General features: G+C 42.5%; 2 pseudogenes across 2 annotated transcripts; both read left to right on the top strand.

The window, feature by feature from the left end:
• The first annotated feature begins 2485 nt into the window (after positions 1-2485).
• Positions 2486-3428, top strand: LOC308527758 (olfactory receptor 1J4-like; annotated as a pseudogene). Its single transcript has one exon. The product of its transcript is annotated as an olfactory receptor 1J4-like (transcript).
• A 10105-nt stretch (positions 3429-13533) lies between these two features.
• Positions 13534-18780, top strand: LOC308527757 (olfactory receptor 1J4-like; annotated as a pseudogene). The gene is made up of 2 exons: positions 13534-13775; positions 18034-18780. The product of its transcript is annotated as an olfactory receptor 1J4-like (transcript).
• Positions 18781-21329: the final 2549 nt, after the last annotated feature.

The raw sequence follows: 21329 nt of genomic DNA, 5'->3' as shown, positions 1-21329 counted from the left end.
TGACTCACAGTCTCATTTTAGCGTATGCAGACCAAGTTCTCAGCCTCCTGGTGTGTGGTTGGGACTCCTGATTCAAGTCTGTGACTGTAAACATGGGCATCACAGCTGAGCATCAGGAGTGACACTATTGTCTCTGCTGCTGGACAAGAAGATGCCGACCTCACCAGGAGCCAAGATCAGCTCAGACGGAGCTCAGACCTCTGCTCAGTAGTGTGAGTAGTGTGTTGAGGTGCACATGTGAGCTGTGCCTGTGGGTGACACCTCGTGTATCAGAGCTGGAAGTTATGTTATTAGATTTTCTCTGTGTGTATGTGATCATGTGTGTGACTATATGCATGGGTGTTGGTGGTTGTTTAATGACTTTGCCTGTGACTGAATAGACTTAACTGCCCCGTGCTGACTGCCCTTCCCCAGCAAGGGGAAGATCAGAAGGAGGGAAGCTCATTTATACACTCTCATTAATAGGAGAGTGTATACTGTTTGTTGTAGTGAGTGTGTCTGGGTGTGTATATGTGTTGTGTTGTGTGTTTCTTGTAAAATTTTTGAATTGTTTGTGGTCTTGTGTACTTTTGGTGAAGTGTGTGTAGTGTTTGAGTTACATATATGTGGTGAGGTGAGTGTTCACTAGGTACATCATGAAACAGGAGTCTTGATGTGCATTGTGAGTGTGTTTTGGGCTGAGAGGGGTATTACTGTATGTGTGTATGTCCAACTTTCTGTTAATTCTGACTTGCATGTATGCATATGAGTGTTTATGAGATGAACCATATATTGGCTATTCTTGCTTTAGGATGGAAATTTGGTCAGGGGTGATGTACATTCTCAAAGCAGCTGTGTGTGTGTGTGTGTGTGTGTGTGTGTGTGTGTGTGTGATCTCTATTGATGACTCAAGTATTCCCTAAAATGTCCTCCTTCTGGGGCACCATTACCTAAGATACTCAAATTCGAAGCAACACCCTGGTTCTTGAAATGGATTTGCTATCATTTTTATGTACATGAGTGTGATTGAGCTACTCAGAATTTTCCAACCTTTCTTTATTTTTACTAAACATCCCAGGAAACAAACACACTAACTAACCTTAAACTCCAGGCATCATTCTGTGTGAAGGTATTGGGCAGAATTACCATTAAATAGTGATGAGACCTTGGGGAAATTATATAAAACACTGGTCTCACTTTCACGTCTATAAACTGGAAATAATGACACTAGTTTTGTGAAACTTGCAGAGGCCCTCAGTAAAGAGTTATTGCATAAATACATCTTAATGTTTTTGAGAATTTTTTTTCACTTGGAAAGTAAATAAATAGGAAGGAATAAAATTATCTAGTAAAGGGAATAAAAAAATTTTGGACAACTCTGGGTCCTCACAGCTCTAAAATAATATATTGTGCTTGGCTCCAAAGCAAGAAAAGGGAAGTTCCCCTGTGTAACAGTTAAGAGCATGGGTTCTGATCACACAGACATATTAGACAGAATCCCATGAAGTAGCTAACACTTGGTGATTTTTAATTTATAGAAAAAAGTTATATATATATATATATATATATATATATATATATATATAGTTATAAACAGTACAAATCACATATGTAATAGATACTAATATACACACGTGTATTGTCGTGCCATTCTGTCCCTGCTATACTGCTGTGTACTATGTTTCTATTTCGTAAAAACTAAAATAGTTCAAAGAATAAAAATCCTTACAGAAGCTGTGAAAAGGTTTTAAAATCTGAAAATGTAAGGCTGATGTGTGGATTTAATTGGGAAATGTAGGTAAAGTCCTTAGCCTGGTACCCAAATGTGCATCTAAATGTTCAGCATTATTATGAAAGATACTTTGTGGACTCTTCTGGTTTTGAAGATATTCTGGCATCAAGTGGGTTTCAATGCCCCCCACCCCATTTCCAGAGTGTCCCTGAGTGTACAACTGAGGGTCAATGGGAGCCGGCAGGTTCACAGGAGGTCTGACAATGCTCCAACAACACTCACTCAGCACTAGAGTCTCGCGTTACTTTTAGGCAGAAACAACCAACACCACTTTTCAGGGGCTCACCTTCTATTCCTGCCACAGTGAATCATTATGGATTGGCTCTGGCCTGGTGTAGAAATGATCCCTCCATGCTCATCAAGATATAAACTCATAGAGGTGGGCGCCTTGCTTTTCTTGCTCACTGCTGCACTGGAGTCCTTAGTAGAGGTTCTGATACAGACAAGATGTCAAAAGTAATAAATGAATAAACAGTGAACCCCTCTTCTATGTGATAAGGTCTTGTGACAACTTTGGGGTTCAATGTTTTCCTGGAGCCAGACTGGGAGAGAGGAAAGAAGCACACATCCACAGGTGTGAGAAATTAATATAAAAGTATTTAAAAATGAATGGTTTTCCCAATAATGACAGTATGACATGAGATGTCCTGGTCATCCATTCTAGGTTCCTAAGATTCCCACACCTTCTTCATCCCCAGCAGACAGAAGAGCAGCATGAGGCCTGAGAACCAGAGCAGCGTGGCCCAGTTCCTCCTCCTGGGGCTCCCCATCCCGCCAGGGCAGCAGGGCGTGTTCTTCACCCTGTTCCTGGGCATGTACCTGACCTCGGTGCTGGGCAACCTGCTCATCATCCTGCTCATCAGGCTGGACTCTCGCCTGCACACGCCCATGTACTTCTTCCTCAGCCACTTGGCCTTCTCTGACCTTTCTCTCTCCTCTGTCACTGTCCCTAAGATGCTCATGAACATGCAGACTCGGCAAAAATCCATCTCCTATGGGGGATGCATTTCTCAGTTGTATTTTTTCATACTTTTTGCTGGCCTTGACAATTTTCTTTTGTCTGTGATGGCATATGACAGGTATGTGGCCATCTGTCAGCCTCTGCACTACACCACCATCATGAGGGAGGGGCTGTGTGTGCTGCTGGTGGCTGGCTCCTGGATTCTCTCCTGTGTCATTGCCCTTTTGTACTCCCTCCTCTTGGTCCGACTGTCTTTCTGTGCTGACAATGCCATCATCCACTTCTTCTGTGACCTCGCTGCACTCCTGAAGCTGAGCTGTTCAGACACCTTCCTCAATGAGCTGGTCATATACACTGTTGGAGGAATGATTTCCTTTTTGTGTATTGGTGTTATTTTGGGATCCTATATCCGTATAGGGACGATCATCCTGAGGGTGCCCTCCACTAAGAGACTCTATAAAGCCTTTTCTACCTGTGGCTCCCATCTCTCTGTGGTGTCTTTATACTACGGGACAGCTACAGGTGTTTACTTTTTCTCCTCATCATGGGGTTCCAAAGACATAATTGCTTCGGTCATGTATACAGTAGTTACCCCCATGCTGAACCCCTTCATCTACAGCCTGAGAAACGGAGATATCAAACAGGCCTTAGAGGTGTGTGTCATGAGGATTAAGTTCTTTAAGTGGCAATCACTAAACCCTCTGGTTGCAGTCAGGAGCACAGGGAAATATATCTCCTAAAATTACTGAATAGTCAACATCTCCATATAACTTTACCAGAATATACATATTGTTGTCATGTACAGTGTGGTTAATATGTAAACTAGGTCAAGTTTGCTACATGGATCGTTAATAATGTTATATTCCCAATTAGTAATTTTTGCTTGTTCATCATCTCATGAGATCTACGCAAAACCTTATGCAATATATATTGCACAATTACAGATGTGGATTTGTCTTTTTCTCCTTTGAGATGTGTCAGCTTTTGCTTACGTATTTTTTATACTACGTTATTGATGACATACTGCTTTAGCCTCATGCTTTCCTTCTGGTGAAATTTTTTTCTACCTGATTCTTTGAGGCTGGCTTTTGATGGCTTCAAGTTGATTGTGAGGATCTCTTCCCAACTGGCATTCAGTGACATCATGTTGGTAGATTGCAATCAGCCATGATAAGAAAAATTACACTATGTAAAATGGCATATGCTACAAAATAAGGCTTTTCAAACAAGAGGGCCAGACTTTTCAAAAATACATTCAAAAGCACACCACTGCATTTATGATTAGGAGATGTTTCTAGAAATGGGCTTTACCTTAACTACTCATCTACTTCTAATATTGCTATAGGCACTTTATATCTATTACTATGGATATAGGTACACATACAGATATACAAACAGACATATAGGTATAAATATACAGATAGAGAATAGATATTAGTATAGAAAAGGTAGTAAAATGCAGCTTTCTTGTGCTTAGAGTTTAAATGGTATATTTTTTCCATCATTTTAAACTTTTCTTTTCCCTTATACTTCTGAGGTGTCCATTATTAACAATGTAATGCTGGATATTGCTCATTTTATGTAGAGCAACAATTATTGTATTTCTGGATAATTTTGTCTCTTGACATCTAATCCTATATAATAAAGAGCTGATATACAAATTGACTCTCACACCTTCACAAGATGGCTGCCTATGACCAGGCCAGCAGGGGGATTAGTGAGGGACAACCAAACGACTGAACAGCAGTCCGCGTGGGGCAACCAGGCCAGCGGAGGGACCATGAGAGGCGTCCAGGCCAGCATGGGAGAGGAGCAGTTGGGGGCGACCAGACCAGCAGGGGTGGGGGCAGTTAGGGGCTACGAGGCTGAAGGGGGGGGGGCAGTTAGAATCAACCAGGCTGGCACAGGGGGCCGGTTGAGGGTGATTAGGCTGGCGGGGGGCAACGAGGGGCAACTAGGCTGGTGGAGAGGGGCTGTTGGGGGCGACCACGCCAGCAGAGGGGTTAGTGAGGGATGACCAAACGTCTAAACAGCAGGCTGCGTGGGGCGATAAGGCTGGTAGAGGGGTTATTAAGGGATGACCAAACATCTGAACAAGCAGGCTGTGTGGGGCGACCAGGCCAGCAGGGGGGTCAGTGAGCGACGACCAAGCTGGCAGAGGGGGACTGTACGGGGTGATCAGGCCAGCAAGGGTGGCAGTTGGTTGTGATTAGGCTGGCGGCGGGGGGCGGGGGGCAGTAAGGGGCAACTAGGCTGGCAGAGAGGGGGAATTTGAGGGCGACGAGGCTGGCAGAGGGGCGCAGTTGGGGGCGACCAGGCTGTAAGGGGGTGCAATTAGGGGTGACCAGGCCATCAGTGGGCTGCAGTTGGGGACAACCAGGCTGGCATGGCGGGGGGGGGGGACAGTTAGGGGTGACCAGGCCAGCAGAAGGGGGTTGTTTGGGACAACCAGGCTGGTGGGGAGGGGCAGGTAGGAGTGACCAGGGCAGCAGGGAGGGGGCATTTGGGGGTGACCTGGCTGGCAGCAGGGGCCAGTTAGGGGCAAACAGGACAGCATGGAGAGGCAATGAGCAGTGGTCAGGCAAGGGGGCAGAGGCAGTTAGGGGCAACCAGGCAGGCAGGTTGGCTATTAGGAGCCAGTGGTCCAGGATTGTAAGAGGGATGTCCAACTGCTGGTTTAGGCCTGATCCACAGGAATGGGCCTAAACCTGCAGTCGGACATCCCGCAAGGGGTCCCGGATTGGAGAGGGTGCAGATGGGATAAGAGACCCGCCCCCACACACACACAAATTTCATGCACCGGGCCTCTAGTGTAATCATAATACATTTGAATTTATATTTTCCATGTAACTATGTTTTTTATTTGATACTTTTCACATATATTCTCTCTTGTCTTCCTCCCTTTTGATTAAATGTATATTTTAATCCATTTCCCTCTACAGTAGGTCCTCAGGTTACTTCGAGGACCTGTTCCTATGGCACGGAACTCACCTACATAAGCACCTAGTCACTCACATGGAGCAGAGACACAGCAGTTGAAGTGAAACAGTAAAAAAAATTTGAGGAAAAGACAACAATTTCTGACCTTTACTTATGGTAAAGAAATAATAAAAAACATAAAGCACATATGTACATATGTCAAAATGACAGAACTTTTTATATATATATATAAATAAATGGGAGATGGCGACGTAACCACGAAGCAACATACGTCGAATCCGACGTAACACGAGGACTGTCTGTATTAACTTAATCTTACATTATTATAATTGTTATATGATTCTTCAATGCATTCTTAAGAGATCACTTCTTACACTCTCTTTAATTTTTATTGTAGTTTGATATACAAAACATAACATTTACCATTCTAACCATTTGAACCATTTAGGACACTCATCAGCAAGATCTCATTTTATGACCACTAAAGTAGTCTCTATAGAACATCAATTGAGTATTTTGCAACTGTGAAAAAAAATAAGAACAAGGGTATCTATGAATTAATACGAAGAAATAGTAAGATATATTGCTGAATGAAAAAAAGCAATGTGTAAAAGAGCATTTATGGCGTGCTACTTCCCATGTAAAAAGGAAGGAAAATAAAATATCCAACTGTCTGCCCATTGAGCAAAAAGAAGCACAGGAAGAATGAATCAGAAACCAATAGGATTTTTTATCTACAGGAGGCGGGGAGGAAGCGATGGGGAGATGGGGAGAATTATTTGCACAGTTTTGACTATGTTGCCTTTTGCAAGAAAAACATGAACAGAAAAGGTGGCTAGTTAAGCAAAATAGAATAAAACAAATCAAAGAACATAAAAAAATTTAAATTAACACCACAATTACACTAAAAGGGAAAATAAAATCAATAACCTAAGTAGTTCTTGAACCCAGAATTTTGTCTATATCTGTTCACAATTTTAAAAACGAACTCAAAACAAAGTTTTAAGCTGTGGTATGTTATTAACTGTGGTTTGAGTTGAAGATTCTGAAACAACTCACCATGTAGCCAAAGATTCAGTAAATAAGTAAACACTGAGGAAAAGATATTTACTCTCAATCTCAGGGAAAGGAGCTCTGTACATGGAAAAGGAGAGGCTGGAAAAAAAAAACTCGATGGTGTCAAACTAGAACTGGAGATATCAATTCAAACTCATGGGTTTTAAAATGTATAAACAGGTTGCAATTTATTTTTATTTATTGTCTGTATATCAACAGCTATATTGCCTCATTACCCATTATTTGTGTCCCACTCCTGACCCACCTCCTGTGGGTAAATTTCCTATTCAGTTTCTTAGTTTCTAGTTTTTACTCCTTTTGTTTCTCTTATAAGTATTTCCCAGTTGGCTTCCCTGAGATCATTTAGAATCCTTGCAACCAATTAAAACACCTAAAGCTACAAAATAAATAGTTGTAATGGATTATAACTCAAGAGAATAAGTAAGCATCCATGAGACCATAATGATATGAAAAAACAAAGAAACATAAAGAAATGTGGGAAATAGGGTAAGTCCGTTCTTACAAGAGAATACTAGTACACCTAATGAACATACAAGAAATAATAGAATTAGAAGAATCATCATTTAGCCACCACATCTGCAATAATTTTGTCATATAAGAATCACCAATAAATTTTTACAGAGAATTCCTTATGACCTCAGGCTATTTTTATAGATGAGCCATATCTCTACACTCTCACATTCCAGGGAACAAGTTTGTTCACTTTTTCAACTATACGAATTTGAAGACAATGATTGTGTGGACCAACCTATACCAAATCTGTTTAATTCAGTTATTTCTACTTATATGCTGGTAAATAACAGATTTTCTACTTTTTTTCAATTATATTTACTTTCAATATTATTTTGTATTGGTTTCAGGTATACAGCATAGTCATTAGACTGGAAATATTGAGAAGTACACTATGTAAAGCATATGATTAGCTAAACACTATGATAGGTTTTCTTTTCTTTCAATTTTTTTTATTTTTTTTTACTTTAAATAATATAATCCTGAGGAGAACCCAGATAGCGGCATAGGAAAACACCTATACTTGCTGCCTCTCACAACCACATCACAATTACAACTAAAAGACAGAACTTCAGGAAAGCTGGCTGAGTGGACATTCCACAACTAGAGAGGTGAAGAAAGCACAGTAACACAGGTAAGAGATGCTGAGGCGCATAAAGTGCTGGCACCTGGATGTGCTGCTCTTTCAATCAGGAGGGAGATACCAGCTCCCGCTTGCTCTGAACTCCAGTTCCTGGCGAGACTCTGGGTGACACAGACACGTATGGTGAGAAACTGGACTGTCTGGACAGGAACATGAGGGCAGCTTTCTCACAGAGGAGCTCACAGTGATAATTGTTCCTTCATGGAAGGCGGGGGACACAGAGACCCTTGAACCTCTCTGCTGCAGGGCTGACTGGGAGCCATTGCTGTTTGTTCCACCCTGGTGATTCCCAGAGACTCCCCACACACAATTTACAACCCCATCCAAGCTGTGCACATCGGCTTTACATATGAATGGCCTGTCCTTTCTCTGCCTAAAACCTGTCAAACTGCAACTGGGTCAGAGAGTCTCAGTGCTTCCAAAAGAAGGCCCAAGGCCAAAGGCTAGGCAGCTGCAGCCTGCCTTGCTTCACAGCTGGGCCTCATCTGGAGACTTCCAAACCCCATACAAAGAGGAGTAATCTGCAGATGTCTCTGTAGCTTCGGCTGGGCAGCCTCAGACAGTGGCGACCTTGAACCTCCTTGGAGATCCAAGAGCCAGTGTATCCAGCAGTCAGAGTGAGACCATACCGAATTACAACTCTTCACACCCATAAGAAACACCGTCAAGGGGCAGACTCAGTGAGCACCAAAACCCCACTGAAGCAAGTCCTGCCCCATAAGAATGTCTCCTGTGCAACAGATATTCCAGTGTAGACACAGCTGGTCATCACAACCAATTGGCCTGGAGGTCAATTCCTCCCAGTGATACCAACAGCAATCAAGGGTTAACTACAAGACTGTGCAAACAGCCCACAAAGGGGTGCACCAAGAGTGTCCACCTCAGGTGACTGGGGAAGCTGAGCCACTGGGCCCTATAGGACACCTGGCACACAAAGCCACTCTATCAACACAGGGAGCAGCCAATATGCAGAGACAAAGAAACATGTCACAAATGCAAGAAATGGAGGAAAGCAAAATACTGGATATAGAGTTCAAAACCACGATTATAAGGTTACTCACGAATTTTATAGAAACCTCTGAGAAATTTAGTGACACCCTCAAGGATATGAAAAAGGACCAATCACAAATTAAGCATACACTGACTCATATGAAGAATAATATACAGGTGGATTTTCGAGAACCAAGATGGCGGCATAGGTTAACGCCGGAGTTTGCTGCCTTGAACAACTACTTCAAAAGTGAAACCAAAAAACGGAAGGGACATCACCCAGAACCACAGGAACGCTGGCTGAGTGGAAGTCCTACAACTAGGAGGAAAGAGAAACGCATACGGACTCTCAGAGGAGGCGCAGTGCTGGGGTCGGATTCTGAGGTGCGGAGTGCGCGGAGCCGGAGCGGGCTGGCGGCGGAGGGCGCGGTTGGCGTTTTCAATCGGGAGGGAGTCGCAGACTCTGGGCTCCAGATCCGGGCGAGTCTTTGGGGACCCAGACTCAAACGGGAGAGGCGGGTCTGTCTGGCTTCGGTCAGAGCGAGTGCAGCTTTCTCTCCGAGCTTTGCAGCGGGTGCTGGGACTCAGAGAGGCAGAGCCCCTGGGGACAGGACTGAGAGCCGCCATAACTGCTCTCTCAGGCCCACCCTGTTGATCCTGTGCGACCGGCCCGCCCAAGCCCTGCACAGAGGCATTTGCCGGATAGCCTCAGGCAAACGCCAGATTAGCACCTCCCTAGAGGACAGAAGTTCTCTCACTGCTGACACAGCTGATTCTCATAGCCACTTGGCCTGGAGGTCAAACCCTCCCTGGAATTAGCTACAACAATCAAGATTTAACTATAAAACCACAAACAAAGACCACTAGGGGGTGCACCAAGGAAGCATAACAAAATGCGGAAACAAAGAAACAGGACAAAATTGTCAATGGAAGATCTAGAGTTCAGAACCACACTTTTAAGGTCTCTCAAGAACTGTTTAGAAGCCGCCGATAAACTTAATGAGATCTACAAGAAAACTAATGAGACCCTCGATGTTATATTGGGGAACCAACTAGAAATTAAGCATACACTGACTGAAATAAAGAATATTATACAGACTCCCGACAGCAGACTAGATGATCGCAAGAATCAAGTCAATGATTTGAAATGCGAGGAAGCAAAAAACACCCAACCGGAAAAGCAAAATGAAAAAAGAATCCAAAAATGCGAGGATAGTGTAAGGAGCCTCTGGGACAGCTTCAGGCGTACCAACATCAGAATTATAGGGGTGCCAGAAGATGAGAGAGAGCAAGATATTGAAAACCTATTTGAAGAAATAATGACAGAAAACTTCCCTCACCTGGTGAAAGAAATGGACTTACAGGTCCAAGAAGCGCGGAGAACCCCAAACAAAAGGAATCCAAAGAGGACCACACCAAGACACATCATAATTAAAATGCCAAGAGCAAAAGATAAAGAGAGAATCTTAAAAACAGCAAGAGAAAGAAACTCAGTTACCTACAAGGGAATACCCATACGACTGTCAGCTGATTTCTCAACAGAAACTTTGCAGGCCAGAAGGGAGTGGCAAGAAATATTCAAAGTGATGAATACCAAGAACCTACAACCAAGATTACTTTATCCAGCAAAGCTATCATTCAGAATTGAAGGTCAAATAAAGAGCTTCACAGATAAGGAAAAGCTAAAGGAGTTCATCACCACCAAACCAGGATTATATGTAATGCTGAAAGGTATCCTTTAAGAAGAGGAAGAGGAAGAAAAAGGTAAAGATACTAATTATGAACAACAAATATGCATCTATCAACAAGTGAATCTAAGAATCAAGTGAATAAATAATCCGATGAACAGAATGAACTGGTGATTATAATAGAATCAGGGACATAGAAAGGGAATGGACTGACTATTCTTGGGGGGGAAAGGGGTGTGGGAGATGCGGGAAGAGACTGGACAAAAATCGTGCACCTATGGATGAGGACAGTGGGTGGGGAGTGAGGGCGGATGGTGGGGCGGGAACTGGGAGGAGGGGAGTTATGGGGGGGAAAAAGAGGAACAAATGTAATAATCTGAACAATAAAGATTTAATTAAAAAAAAAAAAAAAGAAAAAAAAAAAAAGAATAATATACAGAGATCCAACAGCAGACTAGAGGATCCCAAGAATCAAGTCAAAGATTTGAGATATGAAGAAACAAAAACACCCAACCGCAAAGGCAAAAAGAAAAAAGAATCCAAAAATATGAAGATAGTGAAAGGAGCCTCTGGGACAACTTCAAGCGTACCAACATCCGAATAATGGGGGTGCCAGAAGAAGGAGAGAGCAAGCTATGGAAAACCTATTTGAAGAAATAATGACAGAAAACTTCCCTTACCTGGTGAAAGAAATAGACTGACAAGTTCAGGATGCACAGAGAACCCCAAACAAAAGGAACCCAAAGAGGACCACATCAAGACATATTATAATTAAAAGGACAAGGGGAAAAGACAAAGAGAGAATCTTAAAAGCAGCAAAAGAAATACAGTTACCTACAAGGGAGTACCCATATGACTGTCAGCTGATTTCTCAAAAGAAACTATGCAGGCCAGAAGGGAGTGTCAAGAAATATACAAATTGATGAATAGCAAGAACCTACAACCAAGATTACTCTACCCAGCAAAGCTATCATTTAGAATTGAAGGTCAGATAAAGAGCTTCACAGACAAGAAAAAGCTAAAGGAGTTCATCACCACCAAACCATTATTGTATGAAATGCTGAAGGGTATTCTCTAAGAAGAGGAAGAAAAAGAAAAAAGTAAAGATAAAAAATTATGAACAACAAAGTGACAACAAATACATATCTATCAACAAGTGAACCTAAAAATCAAATGAATAAAAAACCTGATGAACAGAACAGACTGGTGAACGTAATAGGATCAGGGGCATGGAAAGGTAGCAGACAGACAATTCTCGGGTGGAAAGGGTTGTGGGGGTGTGGGAAGAGATTGGACAAAGAGCTTACACCTATACAAGAGGTCAGTTGGGGATGGGGGGGCCTGGAGTGGGGTGGGAACCGGGCGGAGGGGAGCTATGAGGGGAAAAAAGAGGATCTTCTCTAGTAATCTGAACAATAAAGATTTTTAAAAAAAGATCATATACCATGATCAAGTGAAATTTATTCCAGGGATGCCAGATTGGTGCAATATCTGCAAATCAATAAACATGATACACCACATAAACAAAAGAAGGATAAAAACCACATGCTCATATCAATGGATGCAGAAAAAGCATTTGATAAAATCCAGCACCCGTTCATAGTCAAATCTCTCAGTAAATAGTCATTGTATAAATGCAAGTTAATGTATATGAAAATTTTTGTCAGTTGATGGTATATAGATATAAAGGAATTAAATTAGCTAGTAAATGGGACTAAGAAAATTTTGGACAACTTTTGGTCCTCACATCTCTAAAATAATACATTGTGCTTGACTTCTGTAAACAACAAAAGAGACGTTTCCATGTGTAATGATTGAGAACATGGGCTATGATCACACACATTAGACTGAATCCCCTGAAGTAGATAATACTTGGTCATTTTTAATTTATAGAAAATGAAAACACGTATATATCAAGTTATATACATGTCACATATATTATAGATACAGATATACACACGTGTGGGCCATTCTGTCCCCTACTGTACTGTGTGTGCCTACAGAATTTGTGTCATTTATGTGTCGATGTCTTAAAAGCTAAAAATGTTCAAAGAACACAAATTCTTAATGTAACTGTGGAGATGGTTGAAAATCTGGGAATGTAAGACTGATGTGTAGATTTACTAAGGAAATGTAGGTAAAGTCCTTAGACCAGCACCCAAATGTTCACCAAAATGTTCAGCGTTATTATGAAAGAGTTTGTGGGCTATCTTGGTTTTGGAGCTATTTTGGCATCAAGTGACTTTAAATGGCACCCATCGCTGGAGTGTCCCTGAGTTTACAGGTGTGGGTCAATGGGACTGGGTTTCACATTACTTTCAGGCAGAAACAACTGACACTGTTTTGCAGGTGCTCATCTCAGTATCTGCCACAGTGAATTATTATGGTTTGGCCTTGGCCAAACTAGAAATTACCTCTCTGTGGTCATTAACATGAACACTCAGCCCGGCTGCTGTGGCTCCGTGGTTGAGCATTGACCTATGAACCAGGAAGTCACAGTTCAATGCCCAGTCAGGGCACATAGCAGGGTTGTGGGTTCAATCCCCACAATTCCTAATTAAATCCATAATCAGTCTTACATTCCACTTGCAGGAGGCAGCCCTTCAATGATTCTCTTGGCATCATCGATGCTGCTCTCTCTCTCCTTCCTTCCTCTCTGAAATCAATAAATAAAATTTTTTTAAAGACGTAAATTCATAGAACTGGGTGAATGCCCTCTTGTTTCTGTGCAAGAAGGTCTTGCTGGTTGCTTTAGGGGTGTGATGATTTCTGGAGCCAGACGGGAATAGAGGGAAGATGCATGAATCCACAGGTGTGAGAAACTAACAGGTATGGAGTTAAAATTCATGGTTTTGCCAAAGATTTACAGTATGAAATGTGATGGTCCTGGTCATCCATTCTGGGTTGCTAAGATTCCCACACCTTCTGCATCCCCAGCAGACAGAAGAGCAGCATGAGGCCTGAGAACCAGAGCAGCGTGTCCCAGTTTCTCCTCATGGGACCCCACCCATCCAGCCAGGGCTGCAGAGCAACACAATTACCCTGTTCCTGGGCATGTACCTGACCACGGTGCTGGGCAACCTGCTCATCATCCTGCTCATCAGGCTGGACTCTCGCCTGCACACGCCCATGTACTTCTTCCTCAGCCACATGGCCTTCACTAACATTTCTCTCTCATCTGTCACTGTCCCTAAGATGCTCATGAACATTCAGACTCAGCAACAATCCATTTCCTATCATAATGGCTACCATCAACATATCAACAAATGACAAGTGCTGGCAAGGATGTGGAGAACAGGGAACCCTAATACACAACTGATGGGGATGTAGATTGGTGCAGTCGTTATGGAAAACAGTATGGCATTTGCTCAAAACATTAAATATGGAACTGCCATTTGACCCCGTGATTCCACTTCTAGGAATATTTCCTAAGAAACTCAAAACACCAATCAGAAAGAATAAATGCACCCCTGTGTTCATAGGAGTGCAATTCACAGTAGCTAAGACTGGAAAACAGCCCACCTGTAGATTAGTGGGTAAAAAAGCTGTGGTACATTACACCATGGAATACTATGCCGCTGTAAAAAAGAAGGATGTTTTACCCTTTGAGACAGCGGAAGGGACCTGCAGAGTATAACACTAAGCAAAAAGCCAGTCAGAGAAAGACAAGTATCACATGATCTCACTTAAATGTGGAATCTAATGAACAAAATAAATTGATGAACAAAATACATCCAGAGACATAGAGGCATGGAACATACTGTCGGATCTCTGAGGGAAGGCGGACATGGGTGGGTGGGTGGGAAGAGATCCACCAAAGAACTTGTATGCATGTTTCCATAATGAGTGGATCCAGATAATAGTATGCTGAACCTCTGGGGTAGGGAGTGGTGGCAGGCTACAAGGGTTAACGGGGTTTGGGGGTAAAGGGGACATATGTAATACTCTCAACAACAACTTTTTTTGAAAACTTGTTAAAAAAGGATAAAAACAGTAGCTTTGGAAACATTATCATATGCATTCTGATAACATGTACTGGTATATCAGCTATAAATCTAAGCCTGAAATATACATACAAACATACTAGTACATACATATATACATATACACACACAGTAGGTAAACATTGTAAAATGTTAACCATTGGGAATGTCCTGAAGATTGACCAGGAATTCTTAATATCGTTATTACAACTTTTCTATACCTTTAAACTCACTTGAAAATAGAAAGTTTAAAAATCTTTTTTCCCAGCTGGAGCAATGCCCAAGAACAAAGCAGTCCAGGGCATGACTGGAATCAGGGACACTGTCCCCTAGGACTCCAGTCCCTCTGGCTCTTGGACACACAGCTCCCAAAGGGCAGTCAGAAATCAGCCACAAGCTTGGGGACTTGGTTGCAGTCTCTCATTAGCAGTTAAGTGTCATTTGTGGACTCATTTCTCTGGAGCCGGATAAGGAAAAGGAAAGTCTGTAGAAGTGCCAATGCCTCAGCTATTGCTTCTGTGTGTCTGGATGTTAGGTCTCCTGATGAAAACCTGAGGAGATGGGTGATAACCTGCAGCAGATGGTGTTTGAACTCACAATTATGAGCCCAGGTGAGAGGATCTAGAAATCTGCATTGGCTCATGGACCTGCCTGTGTGCTAGGGGGTTCATGTGTGAGACTTTGTGTCCTTGACCCAGTGTGTGTGCATGTATTGTATGTGCTTGTATATGTGCTGTTTGATAGTTGTGTGTGTTTGTGCTATGGATCTGACTCACAGTCTCGTTTTAGCGTATGTAGACCAAGTTCTCAGCCTCCTGGCGTGTGGTGAGGGGCTCCTGATTCATGTCTGTGATCATAAACACTGGCATCACAGCTGAGCACTGGGATTGAGACTGCGGTCTCTGCTGCTGGACAAGAAGATCCCGACCTCATAAGGAACCAAGGTCACTCAGAGGGAGCTCAGACCTCTGCTCAGCAGTGTGTTGTGCACATGTGAGCTGTGCCTGTGGGTGACGCTGTCGTGTATGAGAGCTGGAAGTTATGTTATTGGATTTTCTCTGTATGTGACCATGTGTGTGTGACCATATGCATGGGTGTTGGTGGTGGTTTAATGACTGTGCCTATGACTAAATAGACTTAACTGCCCCATGCTGACTGCCCTCCACCAGCAAGGGGAAGGTCAGATGGAGGGAAGCTCATTAATACACTCGCATTAATAGGAGAGTGTATACTATTTGTTGTAGTGAGTGTGCGGGGTGGTGTGCATATGTGTTCTGTTGTGTGTGTCTTGTAAGATTTTTTAATTGTTTGTGGTCTTGTGTGATTTTGGTGAAGTGTGTGCAGTGTTTGAGTTATGTGTATGTGGTGAGGTGAGTGTTCATCAGGTGCATCATGAGGCAGGTGTGTTGATGTGCATTGTGAGTATGTTTTGGGGTGAAAGGTATATTATTGTATGTTGTGTATGTCCAACTTTGTGTTAATTCTGACTTGTATGTACGCATATGAGTGTTTATGAGATGAACCACATATTGGCTATTCTTCCTTTAGGATGGAAATTTGGTCAGGGGTGACGTACATTCTGAAACCAGCAGAGTGTGTGTGTGTGTGTGTGTGTGTGTGTGTGTGTGTGTGTGTGTGAGAGAGAGAGAGAGAGAGAGAGAGAGAGAGAGAGAGAGAGAGAGAGATCTGTATCCATTACTCAAGTATTTCCTAAAGTGACCTCCTTCTGGGCACCATTACCTAAGATACTCAAATTCTAATCAACACCCTGTTTCTTGAAATGGATCTGCTATCATTTTTATGGACCTGAGTGTGACTGAATTGCTCAGAATTTTCCAACCTTTCTTTATTTTTACTAAACATCCCTGGAAACAAACTAACTAACTAACCATAAACTCCAGGCATCATGATGTGTGAAGGTATTGGGCAGAATTACCATTAAATAGTGATGAGAATTTGGGGAACTTTTATAAACCATTGGTCTCACTTTCATGTCTATAAAATGGAAAGAATGACAAAAGTTTTATGAATCTCACAGAGGCCCTCAGTAAATAGTTATTGCATAAATACATCTTAATGTATTTGAGAATTTTTTGTCATTTGGAAAGTAAATAAATATGAAGGACTAAAATTATCTAGTAAAGGGAATAAATAATTTTTGCACAACTCTGGGTCCTCACAGCTCTAAAATAATATATTGTGCTTGGCTCCTAAGCAAGAAAAGGGAAATTTCCTATGTAACAGTTAAGAGCATGGTTTCTAATCACAAAAACATATTAGACTGAACCCCATGAAGTAGCTAACACTTGGTGATTTTTAATTTATAGAAAATGGTAATACATACATATCAAGTTATAAACATTACATATCAAAAAAAAACATTACATATCACATATGTAATAGATACTAATAGACACACGTGTATTTGTGCGCCATTCTGTCCCTGCTGTACTGCTGTGTGCCTACAGAATTTGAGTCATTTATGTTTCTATTTTGTAAACACTAAAATAGGTCAAAGAATAAAAATCTTAGAGCAGCTGTGAAGAGACTTTAAAATCTGGGAATGTAAGGCTGATGTGTGGATTTAATTAAGAAATGTAGGTAAAGTCCTTAGCCTGGTACCCAAATGTTCAACTAAATGTTCAGCATTATTATGAAAGATACTTTGTGGACTCTTCTGGTTTTGGAGATATTCTGGCCTCAAGTGCGTTTCAATAGCCACCCATTCCCAGAGTGTCCCTGAGTTTAAAGCTGAGGGTCAATGGGAGCCGGCAGGTTCACAGGAGGTCTGACAATGCTCCAACAACATCCGCTCAGCACTGGAGTCTCACATTACGTTCAGGCAGAAACAACTGACACCACTTTTCAGGGGCTCACCTAACATTCCTGCCACCTTGAATCATTATGGTTTGGCTCTGGCCTGGTGTAGAAATGGTCCCTCCATGTTCATCAAGATGTAAACTCATAGAGGTGGGCACCTTGCTTTTCTTGCTCACTGCTGCACTGCAGTCCTTAGTAGAGGTTCCAACAAAGACATGATGTTAAAAGTAATATCTGAATAAACAGCGAACCCCTCTTCTATGTGAAGAGGTCTTGTGACTACTTTGGGGTTCAATGTTTTCCTGAAGCCAGACTGGGAGAGAGGAAAGAGGCACACCTCCACAGGTGTGAGAAATTAATATGAAAGTATTTAAAAATGAATGGTTATCCCAATAATGACAGTATGACATGAGATGTCCCGTTCATCCTTTCTAGGTTCCTTAGACTCCCAAGCCTTCTTCCTCCCAAGCAGACAGAAGAGCAGCATGAGGCCTGAGAACCAGAGCAGCGTGTACCTGACCACGGTGCTGGGCAACCTGCTCATCATCCTGCTCATCAGGCTGGACTCTCGCCTGCACACGCCCATGTACTTCTTCCTCAGCCACTTGGCCTTCTCTGACCTTTCTCTCTCCTCTGTCACTGTCCCTAAGATGCTCATGAACATGCAGACTCGGCAACAATCCATCTCCTATGGGGGATGCATTTCTCAGTTGTATTTTTTCTTGCTTTTTGCTGGTCTTGACAATTTTCTTCTGGCTGTGATGGCATATGACAGGTATGCAGCCATCTGTCAGCCTCTGCACTACACCACCATCATGAGGGAGGGGCTGTGTGTGCTGCTGGTGGCTGGCTCCTGGGTTCTCTCCTGTGTCCATGCCCTTTTGCACACCCTCCTCTTGGTCCGACTGTCTTTCTGTGCTGACAATGCCATCACCCACTTCTTCTGTGACCTCGCTGCACTCCTGAAGCTGAGCTGCTCAGGCACCTTCCTCAATGAGCTGGTCATATTCACGGAGGGAGCAATGATTTCCTTTTTGTGTATTGGTGTTATTTTGGGCTCCTATATCCGTATAGGGGCCATCATCCTTAGGGTGCCCTCCACTAAGAGACTCTATAAAGCCTTTTCTACCTGTGGCTCCCATCTCTCTGTGGTGTCCTTATACTACGGGACAGCTACAGGTGTTTACCTTTTCTCCTCATCATGGGGGTCAAAAGAAGTAATTGCTTCGGTCATGTACATGGTAGTTACCCCCATGCTGAACCCCTTCATCTACAGCCTGAGGAACAGAGATATCAAACGGGCCTTAGAGATGTGTGTCAAGAGGGTTAAGTTCTTAAAGTGGCAATCACTAAATCCTCTGGTTGCAGTCTGGAGCACAGGGAAATATATCTCCTAAAATTACTGAAGAGTCAACATCTCCATATAACTTTAATGGAATATGCATTCTGTTGCCATATACAGTGTGGTTTATATGAAAAGTAGGTCAAGTTTGCCACATGGATTGTTAATAATGTTATATTCCCAATTGGTAATTTTTGCTTGTTCATCATCTCATAAGATACATGCAAAATGTTGTGCAAAATATATTGCACAATTACAGATGTGGATTTGTCTTTTTCTCCTTTGAGATGTGTCAGCTTTTGCTTACGTATTTTTTATCCTATGTTATTGATGACATCCTGATTTAGCCTCATGATTTGATTCTGGTGAAATTTTTTTCTACCTGATTCTTTGATGCTGGCCTTTGATGGCTTCAAGTGGATTGTAAGGATCTCTTCCCAACTGACATTCAGTGACATCATGTTGGTAGATTGCAATCAGCCATGATAATAAAATTACACTATGAAAAATGGCATATGCTACAAATAAGGCTTTTCAAACAAGAGGACCAGACATTTTAAAAGTACATTCAAAAGCACACCACTGCATTTATGATTAGGAGATGTTTCTAGAAATGGGCTTTACCTTAACTACTCATCTACTTCTAATATTACTATAGGTACTTTATATCTATTACTATGGATATAGGTACACATACAGATATACAAACAGACATATAGGTATAAATATACAGATAGAGATATTCATACTAGTATAGAATAGGTAGTAAAATGCAGCTTTCTTGCGCTTAGAGTTTAAATGGTATATTTTTTCCATCACTTTAAACTTTTCTTTTTCCTTATACTTCTGAGGTGTCCATTATTAACAATGTAATGCTGGATATCAGTCATTTATGTAGAGCAACAATTATTGTATTTCTGGAGGATTTTGTCTCTTGACATCTAATCCTATATAGCAAAGAGGTAATATGCAAATTAACCCTCATACCATCACAAGATGGCTGCCCAAGACCAGGCTGGCAGTGGGGTTAGTGAGGGACGACCAAACGACTGAAGAGCAGGCTTTGTGAGGTGACCAGGCCAGCAGGGCATTTAGTGAGGGACAACCAAACAACTGAACAGCAGGCTAAATGGGGCAACCAGGCAAGCATTGGGGCCTGAGGGGCGATTAGGCCAGCAGGGGAGGGGGCAGTTAGGGACAACGAGTATGGCAGAGAGACTGTTAGGCGTGACCAGGCTGGCAGAGGGGGGCAGTTGGCGGTGACCAGGCCAGCAGGGGTGCAGTTAGGAGTGAGCAGGCTGACAGGGGAGGGGAAAGTTAGGTGCAACCAGGCCAGCAGGGGGGGTGGGCAGTTAGGAACAACCAGGCTGACAGAGGGGGGAAGTTGGGGGTGACCAGGCCAGCAAAAGGGGCAGTTGGGGGCAATTAGGCTGGCGGGGGGGATCAGTGAGGGGAACTAGGCTGGTGGAGAGGGGGAAGTTGGAGGAGACCAGGCAGGCAGAGGGGGGCAGTTGGGGGCAACCAGGCTGGCAGGGGGACCAGTTAGGGGCGACCAGGCCAGCAGAGAGAGGTAGTTGGGGGCAACCAGGCTGGTGGGGAGGGGCAGTTAGAAGTGACCAGGCCGGCAGGGAGGGGGCAGTTGGGGGCGACCTGGCCGGCAGGTGAGTGATTAGGAGCCAGCGGTCCAGGATTGTGAGAGGGACGTCCAACTGCCGGTTTAGGCCCCATCCCAAGGATGGGGCCTAAACCGGCAGTCGGACATCCCCCAAGGGGTCCCGGATTGGAGAGGGTTCAGGCTGGGCTGAGGGGACCCCCCCACACACACACAAATTTCATGCACTGGTCCTCTAGTGTAATCATAATACATTTGAATTTATATTTTCCATGTAACTATGTTTTTTATTTGATACATGATTCACATATATTCTCTCTTATCTTCCTCCCTTTTGATTAAATGTATATTTTAATCCATTTCTCTCTACAATAGGTCCTCAGGTTACATCGGAGATCTGTTCTTACGGCACAGAACCCACCTATATAAGCACCTATGTCACTCACATGGAGCACATACACAGCAGTAATGAAGTGAAATAGTAAAAAAAATTTAAAAGAAAGATAACAATTCCTGACCTTTACTTGTGGTAAATAAATAATAAAAAACATAAAGCACATATGTACATACGTCGAAATGACAGAACTTTTTTTTTATTTTTTAAATAAATGGGAGATGGCGACGTAACCATGAAACGACGTATGTCGAGTCCGACATAACCCAAGGACTGTCTGTATTAACTTAATCACACATTATTATTTTTTTTTATGATTCTTCCCTGTGTTCTTAAGAGATCACTTCTTACATTCTCTTTAATTTTTAATTGTAGTTTGATATACAAAACATAATATTTACCATTCTAGCCATTTGAACCATTTAGAACACTCATCAGCAAGATCTCATTTTATGACCACTAACGTAGTCTTCACAGAATATCAATTGAGTATTTTGCAACTTTTAAAAAAAATAAGAACAAGGATATCTATGAATTAATACGAAGAAATAGTAAGATATATGGCTAAATGAAAAAAAAAGCAATGTGTAAAAGAGCA

The sequence above is a fragment of the Myotis nattereri genome (genome assembly GCF_964212035.1).
Source record: "Myotis nattereri genome assembly, chromosome: 12".
Lineage (NCBI taxonomy): Eukaryota > Metazoa > Chordata > Mammalia > Chiroptera > Vespertilionidae > Myotis > Myotis nattereri.
This window is presented reverse-complemented; position numbering and strand designations above follow the sequence as displayed.